This window comes from Canis aureus, chromosome 3, assembly GCF_053574225.1.
Source record: "Canis aureus isolate CA01 chromosome 3, VMU_Caureus_v.1.0, whole genome shotgun sequence".
NCBI lineage: Eukaryota > Metazoa > Chordata > Mammalia > Carnivora > Canidae > Canis > Canis aureus.
The window spans coordinates 59434009-59458833 of NC_135613.1; the positions used below are offsets into that span (position 1 = coordinate 59434009).

Below are 24825 nucleotides of genomic sequence, written 5' to 3' on the forward strand. Positions count from 1 at the left end.
CCAGCTGGTCTTCTGGGGGAGGGGCCTGTTGTGCTGGTTCTCAGGTGTGTGTACCTGGGAGCTACCGTGCCCCCTGCTAGGTGCCGGGCTCAGTGGGAGCTGTTTACCTCGTGAGACCCCTGTTCCCTGACACCCTGCCTCTCCCAGGCACAGGGTGAAACAAAGAAGAACAACACCACTGGTGGCGGCTAGGTCCCTAGCCCTGGAGTCTGCTCCCTGCGGTGACTACCGCAGTCTCCCAGTCTGCACTGGCCTGGATGCTCCCAGGGCGGGGGTCACTGACCTGCACAACTTGGGGGCACCCAGCAGCAGGAAAGCCCTCACTGTCCTGTGCTCTCCCTGCCTCTGCCTATCCCCAGAGGAGTGCAGGATCCTCGGCTGTGTCCCCTTAGCACCCTGGGATCCAGGGCCTGCACTGCTGGAATTGTGCTCCCAGGCCATGGCTCCTGAAAGCAGCAGGATGCAGCCCCCTCCCAGGCCAAATTTTCTTGTAATTAATCAAGAAAATGTTCTAAATACCATTGGGATAACAGCAATTGACATGCAGCTCTCACGACTTTTCTGGAGGGATCTGCTCCACTGGAAATACTGAAAATCAAAATTATTCTTACTCTTGAAAAAAAGGCATCTCCTCAACTCTGAGCTAGCCTCCTAGTCTTTAAACTAGGGGCTCCCAAGAGTAACAGACACCAGCACACCTGATGGTCTTTTCTACCCAACAGGATAAAATACCCACTCTGTGAGCATGCTATATTCCAAATTACTTCACATTCTCAAGATTGCCAGATCTTATTCGACCCCCAGTTACCACCCTGACTTTTGTCCCCAACTATTATGACTGCAAACCCACCCTTGGGAGTCATGAGATCATTACCCCAGAGGAGTACCAGCATCTCTTCCTTCATTATTTCCAGTCATTTGGGAGATTAGAGAGACAAGAAAGGATGAGTGAAATCTTCAGAGACCTTTCTACAGGAAAATTAACTACTTTCTACTTGTTATATTCAGGGAAAAGTAGTCTGTGATTAAAAATTAGTGAAAAAAAGCTAATGTTCAAAAATAGACATAGCTTTCCATCTGCACCGATATGGTCTTTGATAAAGATGTGTTTTCATTCTCTTTTAATAATCCCAGGTCCTGTGACTGATTTCTGAGAAAATGCTGTATTACAAACTCCAGGTGGGTCATGGCCCACTAATGATACCAGAGTATAAACCGAAGTCATAACCCTTCCATTAAATTTTGAGCAATCACAATACACACCAGTGATGATGCTGAAAAACAAGCATTTTTCTAGAGAAGCACAGACCATTTATGGGAATATTGAACTGCTGTTCAGTAAACACAGATGCTTGAGAAGAGTCAGCTGTAAACCAAAGAGCTTGAGTCTGGGGGAGTGGGTGGAAGGGAAAGCCAACAGCAGAAGGTTTCCATGACCTAAGGGTAGACAGTTTGTACATATCATGTCTATCACCATAAATATTTCTACAGCACATTGAGACAGTGATCTATCTTCTGAAAATGAATGCTGGCTTTTAGATATCTAACAACTCAGTTTGTAACTGTTACATTTGTGCATTTAATTTATGATATTTTCTTTGATTATCATTTAAAAGTTGTTCACTAAATTAAAGATCATATCTATCAGATGTAGCAAATGCTTCTGCTGCCTTGCATCTCATCAACACACCGCAGCTGATTCCCGCTGCAGTTGGGACCACCTGTCTGTAAAAGCGCCAACATGCCATCTAAAGCACTCCACCTCCACAGTTCCACACCAAAGCCTGTTCAGAGCCAAAGAGCTTGCTCAGCCCCACAAAAGCAAAGTCCAGGAGTATGGGCAGCTCTCAGGCAGGGAGGCATGGGAAGTGGCAGAGAAGTGCCCCAACCTCCTGTACTTCAGATGGAGAGTCCCATTCTGTATGTTCCTCAGAGATTCTTGAAAAACTGTGCCAGCCTCAACTTCAAGGACTTACCATAGTGTGGGCTTCTTCTCCCTCCCCAGCCCATTATCTATGCACCTTCTCTAGTGCTTCCTGGGCTCCCCTCCCAATCAAAGCATCTGCTCCCAGCTTCACATATAAAGTTCTACTTTCAGAAGAAGCCAAATATCTGAAGATCTAGAGTCATCTAGATGAAAGAAATTTTATCTAGGAATTTAGATACTGAAACAAAGGCAATGAGGCAACTTGGAAAGAGTACCATCTAATCCTCCAACACTTATCTATGTAGCATTTACCAAGTGCCGAGCACTGTTGCCAGCACTGGGGACACTGTTCCAGGAAGTGGCTATAAGAATAGCTGCTTACAGAGTTATTATTTGTAAAGCACTTAGCACTGTGCCTACCACACAGTAAGTAGTATGTGTCTATTATTAAACTAATAGAAAATAGAAGAGTGGACTAAGTCCCAAGTACCTATTGATTATATCTCCCCATTTAAACGACCTTTCAGCTTTTCAACAAACTCCAATAATCTTTTCAATTAATTTTTTTATTTCAAGATAATTAGACATTCAGTGAAGTTGTAAGAAATAAATTACAGAATGACTGAATGTGCCCTTATCTGAGTAGCGTAATTTTAATTACAGTGCTAATCAAAATAATTCATTTCTCTATTTTCTCTTTCTGTTTTGCCTGGAACACAGGGTCCAGTGATTTCTTATTGAGGTGAAATTTTCATAACGTAAAATAAACCATTTTAAAGTGAATGGCATTTAATATATTCATAACATTGTGCGACTATCCATATCAAATTTCAAAACAGTTTGTGAGCCAAAAAGGAAACCTTGTGATAGTAGGCAGGCACTCTGTGTTCTCCCTCATCCCAGCCCCTGACACCCTGCCAATCTGATTTTGTAACCGTTAATTTACCAATTCTGTGTATTTCATATAAATGGAGCCATAACCAGCATCACCTTGATTCCAAAACCAAAGACCCCACCAAAAAAGGAGAATTATAGACCAATATCCCTGATGAACACAGATGCAAAAATTCTCAACAAGATACTAGCCAATAGGATCCAACAGTACATTAAGAAGATTATTCATCATGACCAAGTAGGATTTATCCCCGGGATGCAAGGCTGGTTCAACACTTGTAAAGCAATCAATGTGATTGATCATATCAGCAAGAGAAAAAACAAGAACCATATGATCCTCTCAATAGATGCAGAGAAAGCATTTGACAAAATACAGCATCCGTTCCTGATCAAAACTCTTCAGAGTGTAGAGATAGAGGGAACATTCCTCAGCATCTTAAAAGCCATCTACGAAAAGCCCACAGCAAATATCATTCTCAATGGAGAAACACTGGGAGCCTTTCCCCTAAGATCAGGGACATGACAGGGATGCCCACTCTCATCACTGCTCTTCAAAAAAGTACTAGAAGTCCTAGCCTCAGCAATCAGACAACAAAAAGAAATAAAAAGCATTCAAATTGGCAAAGAAGAAGTCAAACTCTCCCTCTTTGCAGATGACATGAATCTGTACATAGAAAACCCAAAGACTCCACCCCAGGATTGCTAGAACTCATACAGCAATTTGGCAGTGCGGCAGGATACAAAATAAATTCCCAAAAGTCAGTGACATTTCTCTACACTAACAATGAGACTGAAGAAAAAGAAATTAAGGAGTCAATCCCACTTACAATTACACCCAAAAGCATAAGATACCTAGGAATAAACCTAACCAAAGAGGTAAAGGATTTATACCCTAAGAACTACAGAATACTTCTGAAAGAAATTGAGGAAGACAGAAAGAGATGTGAAAATATTCCATGCTCATGGATTGGAAGAATTAATATTGTGAAAATGTCAATGCTACCCAAGGCAATTTACACATTTAATGCAATCCCTATCAGAATACCATGGACTTTCTTCAGAGAGTTGGAACAAATCATCTGGAGATTTGTGTGGAATCAGAAAAGACCCCGAATAGCCAGGGGAATATTAAAAAGGAAAACCATATCTGGGGGCATCACAATGCCAGATTACAGGATGTACTACAAAGCTGTGGTCATCAAGACAGTGTGGTACTGGCACAAAAACAGACACATAGATCAATGGAACAGAATAGAGAATCCAGAAGTGGACCCTCAACTTTATGGTTAACTAATATTCGATAAAGCAGGAAAGACCATCTACTGGAAAAAAGACAGTCTCTTCAATAAATGGCGCTGGGAAAATTGGACATTCACATGCAGAAGAATGAAACTGGCCATTGTCCTATACCACACGCAAAGATAAACTCAAAATGGATGAGAGATCTAAATTTGAGACAGGATTCCATCAAAATCCTAGAAAACACAGGCAATACCCTTTTTGAACTTGGCCACAGCAACTTCTTGCAAGATAAATCCATGAAGGCAAGGGAAACAAAAGCAAAAATGAATTCTTGGGACTTCATCAAGATAAAAAGCTTCTGCACAGCAAAAGAAACAGTCAACACAACTAAAAGACAACCTACAGAATGGGAGAAGATAGTTGCAAATGACCTATCAGGTAAAGGGCTAGTATCCAAGATCTATAAAGAATTTACGAAACTCAACAGCAAAGAAACAAACAATACAATCATGAAATGGGCAAAAGACATGAAGAGAAATCTCACAGAGCAAGACATAGACATGGCCAACAAGCACATGAGAAAATTCTCTGCATCACTTGCCATCAGGGAAATACAAATCAAAACCACAATGAGATACCACCTCACACCAGTGAGAATGGGGAAAATTAACAAGGCAGGAAACCACAAATGTTGGAGAGGATGCGGAGAAAAGGGAACCCTCTTGCACTGTTGGTGGGAATGTGAACTGGTGCAGCCACTCTGGAAAACTGTGTGGAGGTTCCTCAAAGAGTTAAAAATAGACCTGCCCTATGACCCAGCAATTGCACTGCTGGGGATTTACCCCAAAGATACAGATGCAGTGAAATGCCAGGACATCTGCACCCCGATGTTTATAGCAGCAATGTCCATAACAGCCAAACTGTGGAAGGAGCCTCAGTGTCTATCGATAGAAGAATGGATAAAGAAGATGTGGTTTATGTATACAATAGAATATTACTCAGCCATTAGAAATGACAAATACCCACCATTTGCTTTGATGTGGATGGAACTGGGTGGTATTATGCTGAGTGAAATAAGTGAATCGGAGAAGGACAAACATTATATGGTCTCATTTATTTGGGGAATATAAAAAATAGTGAAAGGGAATAAAGGGGAAAGGAAAAAAATAAGTGGGAAATACCAGGAAGGGAGACAGAACATGAAAGACTCCTAACTCTGGGAAATGAACTAGGTGTGGTGGAAGGGGAGGGGGATGGGGGTGGGGCTGGCTGGGTGGCGGGCACTGAGGTGGGCGCTTGATGGGATGAGCACTGGGTGTTATTCTATATGTTGACAAATTGCACACCTATAAAAAATAAATTTATTTTTTAAATAAAGGAGAGAAAATGAGTGAAAGTATCAGTGAGGGTGACAAAACATGACACCTAACTCTGGAAAACGAACAAGGGGTAGTGGATGGGGAGGTTGGCAGGGGTTGGGGTAACTGAGTGATGGGCACTGAGGGGGGCACTTGGCGGGATGAGCACTGGGGGTTATGCTCTATGTTGGCAAATTGAACTCCAATAAAATTTTTTTTTAAATGGAGCCATACACTGTAAGACCTTTTGTGTCCAGCTTTTTGCACTTAGCATAATGTTTCTGAGATGTTTACAGTATAACATATACAGATACTTCATTCTTTTTATTGCCAAATAATAACCAATCCTATGTACCTACCACATTGGTGGTCCTTTCATCCATTAATGCATTTTGTTTTATCCACATTTTGTCTATTGTGAAAAGTACTGCTGTGAAGATCCCAGTACAGGTATTTGTTTGATACCTCTTTTCTTTCCTTAAATTTTTAAATTTTGATTTTTTTAGAGACACAGAGCACATGCAAGTGTGAGCAGGGGTGGGGAGGGAGAGGGACAGAGAGGGAGAGAGAGCATGGAGCCACTGCAAGGCTCAATATCATGACCCTGAGATCATGACCTGAACTAATAAAATCAAGAGTCAGACACTTAACTGACTGAGCCATCCAGGCCCTCTTGAGTATCTCTTTTCTATTTCAGGGGTGGTGAGTATGCCTACAAGTAAAATTGCTGGGTTATTTGATAGTTCTATGTTTAACTTTTTGAGGAACCACTAAATGACTTTCCATAGTGGCTGCACCATTTTACATTCTCACTAACAGTATGCAAGGGCTCCAAATTCTCCACATCCTTGACAACACTTTTTCTATTATAGACATCCCAGTGGGTGTAAAGTGATCTCTATCATGGTTTTAATTTGCATTTACCTCATGCCTAATAATGTTAAACATACTTTATATACTTGTTAGCCATTTGTATACTTTCCTCAAATATATGTCTACTCAGCTCCTTTGTCCATTTTTAATCAGGTTGTGTGCCTTTTTGTTGTTGAGTTGAGCTCTTTATATATTCTGAATGAATATATTCTGTTCAAATATCTGTTTTGCAAATATTTTCTTACATTCTGTAGGTTGTCTTTTCACTTTCTCTACAATGTCCTACAATGCACAAACGTTTTAAATTTTGGTGGTGTTTAGTTCATTTGCTTTTTCTTTCATTATTTATGCTTTTGAATTATCTAATAATCCATTGCCAAATCCTCAGTCATGAAGATTCACCTCTTCTTCTAAGGGTTTTATAACATTAGCTCCTACATTTAGGTTGCTTATCTAAATGTAGATAATGAGTTAATTTTGTATATAGTATGAGGTAGGGGTGCAACTGTATTCTTTAACATGTCCATTTGCCCCAGTATCATCTGCTGAGGAAACTATTCATTCCCTGTATGATGATCTTGGCACTCTTGTTGAAAATCAGTTAACCATATGTGTGAAGAATTATCTCTGGGCTTTCTATTCTATTCTACAGATTTTTATGTCTTTCTTTAGGTCAGCACCACATTGTTTTAACTAAAGTAGCTTTTTATTAAACTTTGAAATCAGGAAGTGAGAGTCCTCCAACTGTGCTCCTTCTCAAAATTGTTTTTACTTCTTCCAATACCATATAAATTTGAGGATTGGCTATTTCTGGGGGGACAAAGGCTATTGGAATTTTGATACAGATCACACTGAAATCTGTAGATCACATGAATATTAAGTCTTCTAATCCATTAACACAGGTTGTCTCCATTTATTTAGGTCTTTCACCTTTGTTACATTTATTTATAGGTATTTCACTATTATGGATGTTATTGTAAGTCTTCTTGATTTTATTCGTGGACAATTCATTGCTAGTGTATAAAAATAAGACTGACTTTTGTGTATTGATCTTATATCCTGCAGTTTTTCACAATTTATTAGCCCTAATTGTATTTTGTGGATTCTGTTGGACTTTCTACATATAAGATCATCTGTGGATATAAATAGTTTTACTTATTCCTCTCCAATTTGGATGTCTTTGTTTCTTTTGCTTGCCTAATCGCTCTGGCTAGAACATCGGTATAAAGCTAAACAGAAGTGGCAAAACTGGGCATGCTATCTCTTGTATTTACCTATCTAGTGAACTTTCCCAGTGTTCCTCATTTCTTTGTATGCCTTCAAGTCATCATCTGGTGTTCTTTCATTTCCACCTGAAGGATTCCCTTTAGTATTTCCATAGAGCAGGTCTACTAGCGATGAACTACCTCAGCTTCTCTTTATTGGGAAATGCCCTAGAGTTTCCTTCAATTTGAAGGATAGTTTTGCCAGATATACAATTTTTGGTTGGCAGATTTTTTTCTTTCAACACTTTAATATGTCATTCCATGCCTTCTAATTCCATGGATTGTGCTGGGAAATTACCTGTTAATTTCATGTAGAATCACTCATATATAATGCATTGCTTATCTCACTGCTTTCAAGATTCTCCATTTTTGATTTTTAACAGTTAAATTATAGTATGTCTCAGAATGGTTATCCTCATGTTTATACTCCTTAAAGTTTGTTGAGCCTCTCAGATGTGTAGATTCATGTTCAACTTGGAGGAATTTGGGGCCATTATTATTTCAAATATTCTTTCTGTCCCTTTCTCTCTGTCCTCTTTCTTGGAACTCACCTGATGAGTATGTTTGTATGTTTGATGATGTCTTTTTCTCCATTCCCTCTTCTTTCTTCTCCCCACACTGGGTAATTTTAATTGATCTGTCTTCAAGTTTGCTTGTTCTTTCTTCTACCTGCTCAAATATTCTACTGAAACCTACTATTGAATTCTTCGTTTCTGGTATTGTACTTTTCAGGTCCAGCATTTCTGTTGAGATCATTTTTATAATTTCTATTGATATTCTCTATTTGTTGAGACTTCATTTTACTGATATCTACCTCTTTGTCTATGGTTTCCTTTAACTCTGCTAGTCCAGTAGGTCAGTTGGTTTAAAATCTTTGTCTCATATGTCCAATATCTGTGCTTCCTAAATGACAATTTCTGTTAATTTCCTCTGTGGATAGGTTCTACTTTCTTTTTTTCTTTGAATATTGTAATTTTTTGTGGAAAACTGATATTTGAATATTATAATATGATAACTGGAAATCAGATTCTTCCCCCTCCTTGGGTAATTTATTTTATTTTTGCTTGCTGTAGGCTGTACTGGTTTGTTTCTTTTGTTACTTTTCTAAACTATTTCTGTAAAGTCTGTATTATTTGTTGGATGTAGTTTCTGAAGTTTCTGACCTTTGGCTTATAGTCAGCTAGTGTTGACAGAGATTGCCTTGAATGCCTGGGTGAAGGAAGAAAGAAAATAAGAAGGAAAGAAAGAAAGAAAGAAAGAAAGAAAGAAAGAAAGAAAGAAAGAAAGAAAGAAAGAAAGAAAGAAAGAAGAGGGGAGGAGAGGAAAGGAAAGGAAAGGAGAGGAGAGGAAGGAAGGAGAGGGAAGGGAAGGGAAGGGAAGGAGAGGGAAGAGAGGAGAAAAAGAGCCTCTCCCAATGTTTGCAGATTGGTTCTTTCAGTGCTTAGCCAGGCTGTTTACAAGTCTGCATTAGCCCCCACTTTATGCTTTCTGTGAGCCCAAAGAATGGCCATAGATGAAAGCTCTGGGTGTTGCCTGGTCTCTCTGAGAAAGCATTCTGTCCTGGCTATGCACACAGCTTTCTAGATTCTCTGGTTTATACAGGCACTTCTCAATGGCTTAATCTCCCAAAGAAACTCTCTCCCCAGTTTCTCTTGGAGTAACTGGACTCTTGGACTGTTGGAGTGTCATTTTTTGGCTTAAATGCAGTCTTTTGCCCCAGGCTATAGCACATTGTTCTATTGCCTCACAATGTTTTCAAGGAATGCCCTCTGCATAGCCACTCTTTGATCCCAAGAGAGTTCCAAGTTGGGTGGAACAAAATCAAGCACCTTACATCCATCCTTTAGGTCATCTCCAGATAGATCAAAACAGACAAAACATAGTTCTTTAAGAATATGATCTTTTCTGCTCCCTCCAGGACCAGAGACCAGAGTCCACACTGGGAACTCAGGCTACTATCTTCAAGACCACCACCAGACCAGGAAGGCAAGTGAGGCAAGAGCAAGCAAAATTTGACAAAGCTTTCCTATTATGTTAAAACTGTCACCACCATTATCTCTCCTTTCTTATCCAGCATTTTCTTGCTTTCTGTAAACTTTTGGCTATTTTCCAGAGTTCTTACAAAGTTGCTTCTGACAGTTTTTGCTTCATATTTTAGTATTTCTCTGAGGGATGGGCCTTTGGAATTATCCAGTCCATTTTGTTTGCTGACATCACTTTTTCTGATAGTTTTTAAAAATTTCATCTTTGACTTACAGGAATTTTCAAAGGGGAAAAAACTGATAGAAGGATTATCACCAGCCACCAGATAATAACATTCATGATGATTTCTTGACCATATTTATTTATATAAAATATATTTAAATATGTGTTTAGAAATGTTTGTAATAGATGTGAGCAACGTTTATGAAAATAGCACACACCTGAAGAGCAAAAGAAATTTTAATAGAATGGGCTTCTACCTGTTTTACACTATTCTCTTAATAGCTTACGTAAATTCCACACTCAAAATCCCACCACCTACTTGGAACAAAAACCTTCAATCAAGGCTTAGGAAAATGGTGGTAAAACACTTTGTCCACTTTAATTTGACGGGACATCTACCAGCTGCCCATTGTGGGCAGCCATGAGTGAGAGAGGAGTGCTGAGTCAGCAGTGTCTGTTTTCACCCTACTTCTCCTTCCACCAACTAAATCCTTCTACTCATCCCTCTGGAAGCTAGAGCCAAGTCAAGATCAGCCTCCTTAATGAAGTTTGAGAAACACTCCCATGTACACTGATCTCCTTTCCTCAATTTCTAGAGAACTTATTCCTAACATTTATTTTTTTTAATAAAATAACATAAATACCTCAAACTCTTAAATGATAGTAGGATGGTACTATTTAAATATTAAAAGCTATTGAAGGAAAAAAAAGCCTTATTTGAACATTTTATTTTTGTACCTATGTCAATGCTAGACAAGTAGGATGCATTCTGGAACACCCTGATATTATCTTCCTTGTCAGATAGGCCCACAGACCACTACCTTAGTCATAAGTCAACATATTCTTAATATTTTTCCAACTCCCACTATTTTCTAAAAATAAAATAATAATAAAATGATGAGTATGTAATCAAAGCAAAAAAAGTCATCAATTTCATTAAAAGGCAAGTTCATACTATATATCGATGTTTTTCCTTCATTCCAGCTAATTAAAAATTCCAGGCATCTTAGACTCACATACCTGGATCTGAGAAAACAAGATGTTTTCTAATTTTCCTTCAAAAGGCTGAAATATTTTCAAAATATGTAACAAAACAAATAATTAGAAAAATATATGTACCAAGAAAATGTTATTTAGGGAAAATTATCAAACAACACAAACGTCTTTTGGTTTTTGTTTTTCTCTAAGTCATTCACAACTAATAACCTTACCAATTGTTCTTTTTCCATCAAGCGTCCCTCCTTGGTTTTTTTTTTTTAAAGAAGTAAAGGACAAGAAGCAATTAGTACATCTTCAAAACATGAGTCAAGGAGGCAATGAAATGCTGTATTTGAGGTTCTTAGTTGTTACAGATTTTTCCGTCCAAAGAGATGAGGATATGTTAACCAAATTAATAAAGTTTTCCATACTTTGAAGAGTGAAATCAAAAGTCCCATCAGTCTACGTTTTGTAACAAAACTCATGTGTATTAGTGTCCTTTAAAATTACATGTTAGTTTTTTCTAACCCGACAGTTTGAATTGCTATGAAAACCACTATTTCTGTTTCTATGTGACTTACATGGTGAACAGATCTCCAGAGTACTCCTTCAGAACCTCTGTATCTGGAAAATGTGTTCTCTCCATGAGAACATGTACAGAAATTCAAAATAATATCCAGAAAAACTGAGTCAATGATACGCATGACATACATAAGTACTATCATGTATTATTTGGAATGTGTTTCTGGCTTTTGCTGGCAAAAATTTTGCAATTTATTCACCTTCTCTATAGTCTTTTTTATGGGTTCTTCAGCAGGTCAGTCTGTTTGGATGTTCATGAATTTTGTGACTGAGCACAAGAGCATGTGCTGAAGACATAGTTTAATGAAGATAGCCTGAGATTTCAAGGGACTCTAAATTGAGCCTTAACATGAAACTTTGCTACCTAAGATCACCAAGACTTCCTAGTTATCCAACAAAAGCATTTTTCATAGCAGCTATGGCAGTATTGACCAGATGACACTTTTTTTCTTAACTTCTGACATTCTCTACCAGTTCTTTAAAGTGATCCAGCTTCCATATCCTTCATATTGACCTTAGAGAGTCCTCTTCTTCCATCTGCCCACATTCCAAATTGAGTTAAATATTAAGATAAAACACCTCTAATGTAGGGGCAAAATGCTATAATGATCTATCCAAATCTACTTTAAAATGTGTTTGAGGTAGTAGGTATAAAGATAACATTTTCTTTTCTTTTGATTGCAAAAACATAATTTTTATTTATTTTTATTTTTTATTTTTATTTTCTTCAAATTTTTATTTAAATTCTATTTAGTTAACATACAGTGCAATATTGGTTTCAGGAGTAGAATTCAGTGATCATCACTAATATGTAACACCCAGTGCTCATCATCACAAGCACCCTCCTTAATGCCCATACCCCTTCTAGCTCATCCCCCACCCAGGTCCCCTCAAGCAATCCTCCTATTTGTTTCCTATTTATTTCCTATTGCTAAGAGCCTCTTATGCTTTGTTTCTCTCTCTCCTTTTTTTCCTACTCCTTTCCCATATGCTTATATGTTTTCTTTCTTAAATTCCAGATGTGAGTGAAATCATATGGTATTTGTCTTTCTCTGACTTATTTCGCTTAGCATAATACCATCTAGTTCCATCCACATCACTGCAAATAATAGGATCACATTCTTTTTTTATGACAGAAGTGATATTCCATTGTATTTATACCACAGCTTCTTTATCCATTCATCTGTTGATGGAAATCTGGGCTCTCTCCATAGTTTGGCTATCATGGACATTGCTATTATAAACATTTGAATCAGTATTTTTCTTTCCTTTGGGTAAATACCTAGTAGTACATTTGCTGGGTCATAAGGTAGTTCTATTTTTAATTTTTTGAGGAACCTCCACACAGTTTTCCAGAGTGGGTGCACCAGTTTGCATTCCCACCAACAGTGAAAGATGGTTCCCCTTTCTCCTCATCCTTGTGAACATCTGTTGTTTCCTGTGTTGTTAATTTTAACATTTCTGACAGGTGTGAGGTGGGATCTCACTGTAGTTTTGATTTGCATTTCCCTGATGGTGAGTGATGTGGAGCATCTTTTCATGTGCCTGTTGGCCATGTGTATGTCCTCTTTGGAAAAGTGTCATTTCAAGTCTTCCACCCATTTTTTAATTGGATTATTCAATTTTTGGCTGCTGAGTTATATAAGATCTTTATATATTTTGGATACCAACCCTTTATCAGATATTTCATTTGCAAATATCTTCTCCCATTCTGTAGGTTGCCTTTTAGTTTTGCTGATTGTTTCCTTCACTGTATAGATTTTTATTTTGATGTAGTCTCAATAGATTAATTTTGCTTTTATTTACCCTGCCTCAGGAGACATATCTAGAAAGATGAATTTCTTTCATCAGTGTTTTATAGTTTTCAGAGTATAGGTTTTTCACCTCTTTCGTTAAGTTTATTCCTAGAAGATGTATTATTTCGGTGCAATTGTAAATGGGATTGTTTTCTTAATTTCTCTTTCTGTTGCTTCATTATAAATGCATAGAAATGCAACAGATTTCTGTACATTGATTATGTATCCTGCAACCTTACTGAATTCATCAGATCTAGTATGGGTTTTTTGGTGTAATCTTTAATATTTTCTATCTATAGTATCATGTCTTCTGCAAACAGTGAAAGTTTACTTCTTCATTACCAATTTGGATGACTTTTATTTCCTTTGTTGTCTGACTGCTGAGGCTAGGACTTCCAGTACTGTGTTGAACAACAGTGGTACGAGTGGACATCCTTGTTTTGTTCTTGATCTTTAGGGGAAAGCTTTACATTTTTCACCATTGAGTCTGATGTTACCTGTGGGTTTTTCATATAAAGTCTTTATTATATTGAGGCTTGGTCCCTCTAAATCGACTTTGTTGAAGGTTTTTATCATGAATGCATGTCATACTTTGCCAAATGCTTTTTCTGCATCTATTGAGATGATCATAAGGTTTTTATCATTTCTTTTATTCATGTAATGTATCATGTTGATTAATTTGCAGGTATTGAACCACCCTTGCATCCTGAGAATAAATCCTACTTGATTGGGGTGAATCATTTTTTAAAATTTTTTATTGGTGTTCAATTTGCCAACATATAGAATAACACCCAGTGCTCATCCCTTCAAGTGCCCATCTCAGTGCCCATCACCCAGTCACCCCCACCCCCACCCACCTCCCTTTATACCACCACCCCTTGTTCGTTTCCCAGAGTTAGGAGTCTCTCATGTTCTCTCTCCCTTTCTGATATTTCCCACTCATTTTTTCTTCTTTCCCCTTTATTCCCTTTCACTATTTTTTATATTCCCCAAATGAATGAGACCATATAATGTTTGTCCTTCTCTGATTGACTTATTCCACTCAGCAATGTTGATGGAACCCTCCAGTTCCATCTACATTGAAACAAATGGTATTTGTCATTTCTAATGGCTGAGTAATATTCCATTGTATACATAGACCACATCTTCTTTATCCATTCATCTTTCGATGGACACCAAATCTTCCTTTTAAACAATTTCTGACAAGGCATTCTACAGTCCCTGAAATACAAAACCGCTCTACTGAGGCTTTGCTTTGTCTTGAATATGTGCCTAGCGAGTGAAGGAGTAAGGGTGAGAGGCTTTGCCCTGGCCTAGCTGAGCAGACCTGGCTTTTGAGAAATCTCTGATGGAGCCACGGGGTGGAATTCTGTTGTAAAAACAGCAAACACTCAGCTCTCACTGTCAGCTTTGGTGAATCATTTTTTTAATGTTGAATTCAGCTTGCCAACATTTTATTGAGAATTTTTACATCTGCATTCATCAGGGATATTGGCCTTTGGTTCTTTCTCTTAGTGGAGTCTGTATCTGGCTTTGGTATCAAGGTAATGCTGGCCTCATAGAATGAATTTGGAGGTTTTCCTTATTCTATTTTTTGGAATAATTTGAGAAGAATAACTATTAACTCTTCTTCTAGTGTTTGGTAGAATTTGCCTGTGAAAACATCTGGCCATGGACTTCTGTTTGTTGGGAGTTTTTCAATTACTGACTCAATTTCATTGCTGGTAATCAGTCTGTTCAAATTTTCTATTTCTTCCTGATTCATTTTTGGGAGGTTATAGGCTTTTAGGAATTTATCCATTTCTTCCAGGCTGTGCAATTTATTGGCATATAGCTTTTTTATAATATTCCCCTAAAGTTGTTTGTATTTCTGTGGTATTGGCTATTACTTCTCTTCTTTCATTTGTGATTTTGTTTATTTTGGGTCTTCTCTCTTTTTTTATTATGAGTCTGGCTAGAGATTTATCGATTTGTTGATCTTTTCGAAGAACGAGCTCCTGGTTTCATTGAACTACTGGGTTTTTGTTTTTATTTTTGTGGAGTTTTTTAGGATTCTATATCATTTATTTCTGCTCTAATCTTTATTACTGCCTTCCTTCTGATGGCTTTCAGTTTTGTTTGTTGCTCTTTTTCTAGCTCCTTTAGGTGTAAAGTTAGGTTGTTTATTTGAGATTTTTCTTGCTTCTTGAAGTAGGCCTGTATGGCTATAAACTTCGCTGCTGGAATCATTTTTCTTGCATCCCAAAGATTTGGGAACATTTTGTTTTGATTTTCATGTGTTCCCATGTAATTTTTTATTTCTTCTTTGATTCCTGGTTGATCCACTTATTGTTTAGCAGCCTGTTATTTAACCCATGTACTTGTGCTCTTTCCAGATTTTTATTGCATTGTGATCAGAAAATATGCATGGTATGACTTTGATCTTTTTGACTATGTTGAGGTTTATTTTGTGACCTAATATATGACATTTTCTGGAGAATGCTCCATGTGCACTTGAAAAGAATGTATTCTGCTGTATTATGATGGAATGTTCTGACTATGTCTGTTAAATCCATCTGGTCCAGGGTGTCATTCAAAGCCATTGTTTCTTTATTGATTTTCTGTTTGGATTATCAATCTGTTGTTATAAGTAAGGTGTTAAAGTTCCCTACTATTATTGTATTACCATCAATTATTTCCTTTATGTTTGTTATTAACTGTTTTGTGTATTTGGGTGCTCCCATGTTTGAAGCATAAATAATTACAACTGTTAGACCTTCTTGTTGGATTGCCCCCTTTATTATTCTTTAGTGTTCTTCTTTGTCTCTTGTTACAGTTTTTGTTTTAAAGCCTAGTTTACCCAATATAAGTATTGTTATCCTGGCTTTCTCACAACCTGAGTTTAATTTCTCTACTTTGACATTCTCATTCTCAATAAAATTGATGAGGAAAAGAGGAAGGGGAAAGGATAGAGCAAAGGTAGGAGTACAAAAGACAAGCAGGTTATGCAGAATTATTACATCTTTTACTTGACTATTTGGTGACCATATCTACCTAGATTAGTCAACGTGGAATTTTAAAATCCATGTTCATCGTTTTGAGTAACCCTAACATGTGTCTGGCTTTTTGGCAAGCTGAAACTTAGAATTCCTGGCACTGTGGTTTGTATTTGGGTGTCACCTCCCATGAGTTTTTTTACACATGGAAGATTTTTATCACTACAATTTTCTGAATATAACTCGTGATGACTTCTGGAAACCCAGGGATTTAGAAAGGGAGCACGGTGGCAGTGAATGACAGCATTAGCTCCTGGTAATAACACAGTGAGTAAAAACATTTAGCAATAAAAGATTTGGAGCTGAACCTATAACAGAAGCATTATCTTTACAAAGTTTCCCAATAACTAATTATTATTTTTATTGGAAAAAGTAAGGAGAACAATTGCAGACCTGACTATCCTGGGAAGGTCATCTCTGATCCAGACCACACTGACTGACCCTGGTATTGAGGTGCAAGCAAGAAAGGGGGGAAGAAAGTCATGCCAGGAAGAAAGTAGAGAGTCTCACAAGGCATGTGGCCTTTGCCATGACCCCAGAGGGCCTGGCAACATCTGAGTCAGCTGACCCACAAGCACAGCCCAGAGCTAACATTTCAGCTCAAGCTTTTGCCAGAAGCTCGAGAACCAGTTGCTTTTAACTCCTCACACTTGCTTCTATAAATAAAACATGATGAAACATGAAAAAAATGATGGAAGTACCAAGGAAAAAACAGAAATGAATCAACATCCTGGAGTATAAAGATAACTGGGGGATCCTAGGAAGTTAATAATTCTTGCCACAGGCCTGACTTGATGATAATGCTACATCCTTGGCTTTGGAGCCAATTCCTAAATATCTACTTGCATATATTGTAGAAATAGGAGAAGCAGAGTATGATGAAGAATTGTCAATTGCAGATTTCTTGAATTAAGCCAAAAGAAGAAAGTGGGCAAATAAGTAAGAGTTCCCAGAGTCAAAAGGACAAAGTCTTTGAAAAACAACAAGAAGGGGGTGGAAAATAAGGTGTATGACCATCATAGCCAGTTGGCATTTGTAGATGGAAAAATGAGAGGCAAGTATTCACATCACAGACATGATATGCCTGCTCTAGGGATGCCTGGGTGGCTCAGTGGTTGAGCTTCTGTCTTCAGCTTAGGACGTGATCCCAGGATCCGAGATCGAGTCCCACCTCAGGCTTTTGCAGGGAGCCTGCTTCTCCTTCTGCCTGTGTCTCTGCCTCTCTGTGTGTCTCTCATAAATAAATAAAATCTTAAAAAATAAGCCTGCTCTACTATGAATAACTTTTAGACTTTAAGATAAGGATGTCTAGTACACAATAATTATAAGATCATGGAGACAGGAATCATTGTCTAATCTTTCTGTAGCCCTTACCACAGGTAGTCCTGTGAGTTTATATTAACTGAACTTAAAACATCAAATTTCTTAGTTCCTTTTTCTCAGATTTTTGTTACCTTTATCTATCCCAAAGTAGTTATATTATCAGTCTGCTTTTAAATAATTGGCAAACACCTAAAATAGCACACATCACTTGCTTTATAGTTTATCACATCTGACACTAGCAACAGGAAATATATTTTACATGGCACAAGTCAGGCAATAAGAAACCCATTATTTTTAAAGTCCTGCTCATCCATTTTGCAGGAAATTATCATTATTATCTATTCAGGAGGTTTGGATACATCTGAGTATGTGAGACTATAACAGCAAAAACTTGTATTAAATATAAAATAAAATATGTTGCCACTCATCCTTTATTCTGAGTTTGTGGTTTTTACTTTTTACTTTTTTACTATTTTTTAAGATTTTCTTTATTTATGAGAGACACAGAGAGAGAGGCAGAGACATAGGCAGAGGGAGAAGCAGGCTCCTCATAGGGAGCACAATGTGGGACTCTGTCCCAGGACCCTGAGATCACAACCTGAGCCGAAGGCAGATACTCAACCACTGAGCCACCCAGGCATCCCCCAAGTTTGTGGTTTTTCATCACAAAAACTTTTACAAGATCTCACAGGTGTTCAGTGACACTGGTTCCACCTCTTTTCCTGGATTATCAACCTCTTCCTTCTTGTTGGTTATTTTCTCTCAACTTAGAGCACTCAATGCCATGTCTTACAACATGTACACGCATGTGTACACATGAACACGCATCTGTTTTTACCCTGTTTCCAAATCTATCTACCATAAAGGCTTTGCTTGGTTTCACAACAAAGTGCTTGGTGCACTTGTCTGAACCCATGGACTTCTTTGACTCACCTTCTATTCATTTCTCTGTCTACTCTGACTTTTGCCCCATTTTACTAGTTACATCCTAGTTTCCATATGCTAAAAACACATTTTGATACTTGTTTTCCTTGAATTCTTGTCTTAGCGATCCTTTAACGAATCCCCAGAATCATAACCCCAGGCTCAGTTACTAGGAGCACATGCTCTCGGGAGGAGTCTATAAGGGAGTGAGGTTTCCAGATGAAGAAGAGGAAGAAGAGACAAGGATGCAGCTTCAGGTGATACTGAGCCTCCACCTGTTCCCCCAGGGAACTCTGGAGCACGAACTACAGCATTTGTTCCACCTGCGGCAAAGGATCAGAGCCCTTGCCCCGAGGTCAGACACTGGGGTGATTGCTGGACCTTCCACAGCACCCAGAACCAGGGGAATCTGCTGAGGTCACCACAGCACCTGTGGAACTTTCTCCCATTGACACTCTAACTGCCTTTTCATTCCTGAAACCTTGTCTCGGCTTCTATGTAGGTTTATGTCCCACATTCCCAGTGACTCAGCAGTCCTGCCGCTCACTGTCCTGTAGCCACTGTTGCTGTCACTCTGCACTCTTAAGGGATCTCACTCATGCACACAGCTCCAAACACCAACTGTATGCTGATGACTGGTGGCCTGGGTCAGATATCCAGAAAACAGCCCAAGAACAGGATCCTTGTTAAAGTGATTTATTGAAGGAGTGTTCTCAAGAGTAGGGAGGTAAGGGAAGAAAGATAAGGTGGAGAAATAAGCTTGCCAGAATGTCTGGCCAGGTCCCATCTGAAGGCCATCCTCGATCCCGTGAGAGGCTCTGGATGCAGACGCACCACTCATGGAAGGAGGCCGGGCCCTCTTCTGTCTTACAATGGTCAGTCTTTGGTTGGTCGGCCTGGGGGGGTGGGGTGGGCAGACTGGGCCGTCCCTATGACTGTACCATTCCCATGGCTGCAGTCATGGCACAGGTGTGGCAGTGGCCAAGGACAGAGGCTTGCAATTAACCCCTGCTTATTCCATGTGCCTGGTAAATTAATGCCCCTTCCTGACCTGGACTTTCTCCAGTTTTCTTCCTGTACAGCCCCAGCCAGCCAGGGAGACTTTTCACCATGCCCTATGGACACACACACACCCTTGCCTTGCACAATTTCCCCTCCACACACAGCTCTGCCCACAAGGAGGATTTCACCTTGCCTGGTTTTCAAGGCCATCCTCAAGGGGGTGTAGAGAGTTGGGTGTCCACTTTCAGCCACCGTCCTTGTGATCAAGTTAACCGTTTCCTTCCTTCATCAGCTGGTCACGGGGCACCCTCCATCACCTGTCATATATAAATTGAGGCTGAAAATAAGCATCCACAATAGTGGTAGGTGATGAGTGTCTGGGCCACTTATCATGTTAGCCTACTGGTGACTTCTACACCAACCCTGAGATGTGCCCCCATCATAGGGTAGCTTCTCATTCACCTGATCTTATGACTTGGTATATCTAGCAGCAGCCAAACTCTGATGGGCAGTTCTGGAATTGTGGTCACATAGGCCCCATGGTGAGACACTGGGTTTCTCTTAGAGCCCAGTAGCACCCAGAGCTGTTGGAATCGTCTATAGTTTGGGGAATATAAAAAATAGTGAAAGAGAATAAAGGGGAAAGGAGAAAAAATTAGTGGGAAATATCAGAAAGGGAGACAGAGCATGAAAGACTCCTAACTGGGAAACGAACGGGGGGTGGTGGAAGGGGAGTGGGTGGGGGGTGGGGGTGACTGGGTGACGACGGGCACTGAGGTGGGCACTTGACGGGATGAGCACTGGGTGTTATTCTATATGTTGGCAAATTGAACACCAATAAAAAATAAATTTATAAAAAATAAATAAATCTCAGTTTCATCTTAAAAATAAAAGGAATCGTCTATAGTTATATAGGCTTGTCCTTACTCTGGAACTCTATGGGGCTGTACTGTGTTTCTCTCTTTGGTCTTCCAGAAACTCCAAACAGCATCTCTCTTTACCACAGGTAACATCAGAATTATGGGATCTGCTGGGTTGTATAGCCCAAGTGGCAGAACTGCTCGTTTTGCAAACTAGACCAGCTACAGTGACCTTTCCTGATCTTGATCAATCTCTCAGGGTGAAAAGGCTTTCATATCAATAAATAAATTGAGCATTAAAGTAACCCCATGTGGAGACTGTGTTGACTACAAACCCCAAAAAAGCCCTACCAAGCTTTGTGCTTCTTCTTTAGGGGCAAGGAGCAATAACCACCCCACTTTCTGGAAAGTATGTAAAGGTACACCCCAGACCATTAGATTCATAAACACTTTACATATCACTAAATTCTCCTAGAAAACTATGTCAGGTTTTTTCTGCCTTTTGGAGCGGGAAATATTTTACCAAAGCATTCAGAATATGTGCCAGCTCTTACTCATCACATCCCATTGACATGACATCATTAATATAGGGGAACAATGGTCTTCTGCAGTATTTTAAGATAATCCAGGTCCCTTTGAACTAAATTATGACAAATAGTAGGATTAATGTAGCCTTGGGTAAGATTTTGTAGACTATTAACCCTTTCTTGTGACTATAAGAGATTAGCTTCCAATCTTCTTTCTTGATGAGTAAGCGCAAGAATGCATTTACTATATCGATGACTCACATCCCATGCAGGCAAAAGAGTGTTAACCTGCTCTAGCAAAGACACCATATCCAGCATAGCAACTGTTTTTGGCATCCTACTTGGTTAGATTTATGGTGGCCCATTAACATGAAGTCACAAATGAGACTTGAACTAATCCAACAGATTGTTCTGAGGCTGAAAGGCCTTTTCAGAACTGTCCTAAAATTAGGCCAAAAGCCTTTAAATCTCCCTTTAACAGCCAATCACTGACAGAATATTGTTTCTTGAACAAAGTAGTATGACATTGAATGATACACTCCCTGAGGTATATGGTAGGGAATGAACAAACGTATTACTTAGATGTAAATGACTGGGAATAACAAAATCACCATGAATGCACATTTATATATGATTATTAGGATGTAGGCATGGCACTCTACTAAATGCTTTACATGCATTATTTTATTCGATTCTCCTAATGGACCAATCTATAAGGTAAGTACCAAAAATGATGTTGAAACACAAGCAGGCTTGGATGCCTGGGTGGCTCAGTGGTTGAGCATCTGCCTTTGGCTCAGGGTGTAATCTTGGAGTCCTGGGATCGAGTCCCACATTGGGCTCCCTGCAGGGAGCCTTCTTCTCCCTCTGCTTGTGTCTCTGCCTCTCTCTCTCTCTCTCTCTCTCTCTCTCTGTCTCTCATGAATGAATAAATAAAATCTAAAAAAAAAAAAAAAACACAACCAGGCAGACCTCAAGGTCCATGCTCTTCATCTGAAGCTATAACCAGTAAATCCATAAAATGTAAGCAAGCCATTCTGAATTACAAAATTTTAAAAGAAAACTCCTATGTTTTGTAAGCAAGTAATCTCAATTTTCTTATTTCACCCAATACATCAACTTCTTAGAGTGATACTTAAGAGTCTATAGAATGCATTTCCATCCTACAAATATTTTCATGCTCTGTTTGATCTTTTGGCATCTTTCCAAGGTACCATAATAAATACTAGATGCTGATGTCCATCTAAAAGTACAGGGGAGGTCACTGCAGGTCAAAATTATATGGCAGGAGGCCGTGGGAAGAGAATGTTACTAATGAGTCACCCAACTTTTTAGAGACTATTTTAGACTTCTTATTAAAGCATGAGTATCTTCATATATAGTTTTTCCAGCAATGCTTAATTCTAGCCTCTCTTCCCTTTAAGAAGAGTTAGCTGCAGTGTAAGCTAGAAAGTGCTACACAATGTAAGAGAGAACTGCACACAGATGAAGGAAATTACTCAGTGTCAATTGACAAGGGAATCAAGCCATGACTTTCCTTTTGGAAAATAAAAGTTTATTTTTAAAGCTCAGTGATCATCATTCTTCTCCTGAATGTTAGGATGCTTCATATTGGATGTTGGGGAAACCGCTGGTTTTACTCCACAGGTGCTTCTGTCAGAGTGAGTCATTCATGGATCCTGGGGTGTGGAGGCCACCACTAGTGCAGGACTCATTGATGCCAGAGCTTGTGACAGTACCTTCCAAGAGCTACTCTGAAGGGTTGGAAGGGATTTTCATCCTTACCATCACCTGAATCCCTGTGGCTAACTAGCAGCTGTCACAAGTAGGCATTGAATAAGTTCAATAAAGGAATAGGTCTTACCAACTGCTATCACTCCAGTTGACAGCAATCACTAGTGAAAATTGTCTTCAGCATCTACTTACCTTAACCACTCTAAGTTTTAAGTATTTCTTGCCTCTGGACAGCTCTTAGATTTCCAGCAGCTGGATAACTCAAAGGTAATTTCTGAGTGCCACTTCTGTTGAGCGATTAAAAAAGGAGTCCATGCTGATTCCTCTAAGTAAAATCCTACACAGTGCTTTCCAACAACAGCTCTCTTATGGGATGGATCCAAAGCTCTGTGGAATCATGATCTGAGCACAAATCCAATAACGCTATTCCTGTGTGCCAGCTTAGAGCCTTCCATCCTTGACTCTCTAAGGGAAGCTTTTTGGATAATTGAAGTTAACAGTAATTCAGTTCAGCAAATTCGGTTCTGAGTTCCTACTATGAGGTTGATGTTCTTCCATATACTTAATGTTTGGCTTATATATTTCTCCTGAGGACTGTAAACTAAGTTAAATGTGAGAGTGAAAGCTCCACATTCCCGTTTGCATATGGTGTGGTTTCTTAACAGTTCTATAGCACCTTGGAGTTCTATGTGTTTCCTAACTTAGACCTTCTCATCAGTTCTATGAGGCAGACATATTTTCATTTTACAGGTGAAAAAACTTAGAAGGAACATGTTGCCTGAAGTCACACCAACTCATAGGCTCCTTAGTACCCAGAAAACAGCAGAGCTGCATTTTCCAGGAACATTTTCCACTGGATCTCTGTTCTCTTTTAGGGACTATAGATGTTTTTTGCTGTTGCTATTCAAAGTGGGAAGTTTTTAATTTACTTATATATTCTATTTATAAATACTGGAAATACAGTATATAAAACATCATTTCTCAAGGCTGTTTTACATTCTAATAGGAAAAATAAAACACATTTAGGTATCTATGAACTAAAACAGGAAGTGAAACATGTCATAAAAGAGATCCAAAAATAAAAATATATAAGAGATATCATTTCCAGCTGGGAAAGAGCAAGTAAGATTTTCTGCACACAAAACATTAGAAATACACGATTAAAACAAACAAACAAAAAATCTACCTAATGATCTTTGCAAAACAACTTACTCTTTTAGTAAGTTACAAGCTAAGGGGGAAAAAAAGAAGAAAACTATGACCCACATAAAGTTCATGACATTCTTCTTGTATCAAAAAAATGAATATGAAATACATATGCATAAATTTCTATATTGGCAATTTATGGATAGAAGAAAACAGAGGGTCTCCATCCACCCACCTTCAACTCACTTCTCATTGAAGAAAAGAGTCTAAATTGATACAAATTTACTAGCTTCTCAGTTTTGCAGATTGAAAACATATCAGAGATAAGTCTAGTCAATGCTGGCAGAATCATGCTCCTCCTGGCGACACCACATGTGTTAAGTGGATTCCATATTCTTCCTGTTCATTCTCCTGATCATGTATAACACAAACAGTGGTAGTCACGTACACCCCAAATCTGGACCAACCATGCACACATCCTCAGTGCCAGTGCAATCACAGTCTCATAGACACAGGTGGGGACTCATCAGTCAACATTGTGCTCTCATAGCTCATGCACTCATCAAAAACATACTTGCATCACCAACTAGCTTTTCTTGTTTTTCATGCCGAATTTTCTTCCAATTTTAAAGTATTATACTAAAAACAAGAAGAGACATAGTGTTTTTGCTTAAAGATGCAACACTTGGAGCTATTAGCTGTATTTTTTTGTTTTATTGTGGTTACACATGTCTCTAAGGACAGTTACTATTTGTTTTGATTTTTCTTTCAATGTTCCATTAGATAGGAGGCAAAATCATTTGTTTGAAAAATGTTGAACTCTTGAGATTAAAGACTTCAAACCATTAGAATAAAGTTGAGGTGATCATAGACTTGAAAATGGGAGTGCAGATAGAGTGACAACAGGAAGCTACGGCAGCACAGTTAAATGAGTCATAAAGCATATAAACTCATTTTGTGACAATAGCCAAAATTTAGATCATTGACACACTAAATAAGGTTGTAAATAGAGTAGTCTGGCTACATTTCACACCTGGAGAGTGCTTCCTAAATTTGCACTTTATAACTCTTTGCCATTTGTAGTTTCGGATGTTGTTATATGCACATCATATTCAAAGCAGATATTTTCATTTCTCAGATTTAGAAACTGAAGT

At 38.7% G+C, this 24825-nt stretch overlaps 1 long non-coding RNA gene across 3 annotated transcripts in view; it reads right to left on the minus strand.

The window, feature by feature from the left end:
- LOC144305459 (uncharacterized) overlaps positions 1 to 24147 on the minus strand; it is a 33967-nt gene extending 9820 nt beyond the window's left edge. Inside the window, exons 1-3 of one of the 3 annotated variants that reach the window (XR_013372471.1) lie at positions 23907 to 24147; positions 22718 to 22812; positions 19593 to 19721 (exon numbers count right to left, since the gene is read on the minus strand). This is a non-coding gene — a long non-coding RNA (uncharacterized LOC144305459). The remainder of the gene's footprint in view (positions 1 to 19592; positions 19722 to 22717; positions 22813 to 23906) is intronic. The other 2 variants (XR_013372476.1, XR_013372474.1) reach the window with 2 other exon arrangements.
- Between the last annotated feature and the right edge of the window lie 678 nt (positions 24148 to 24825).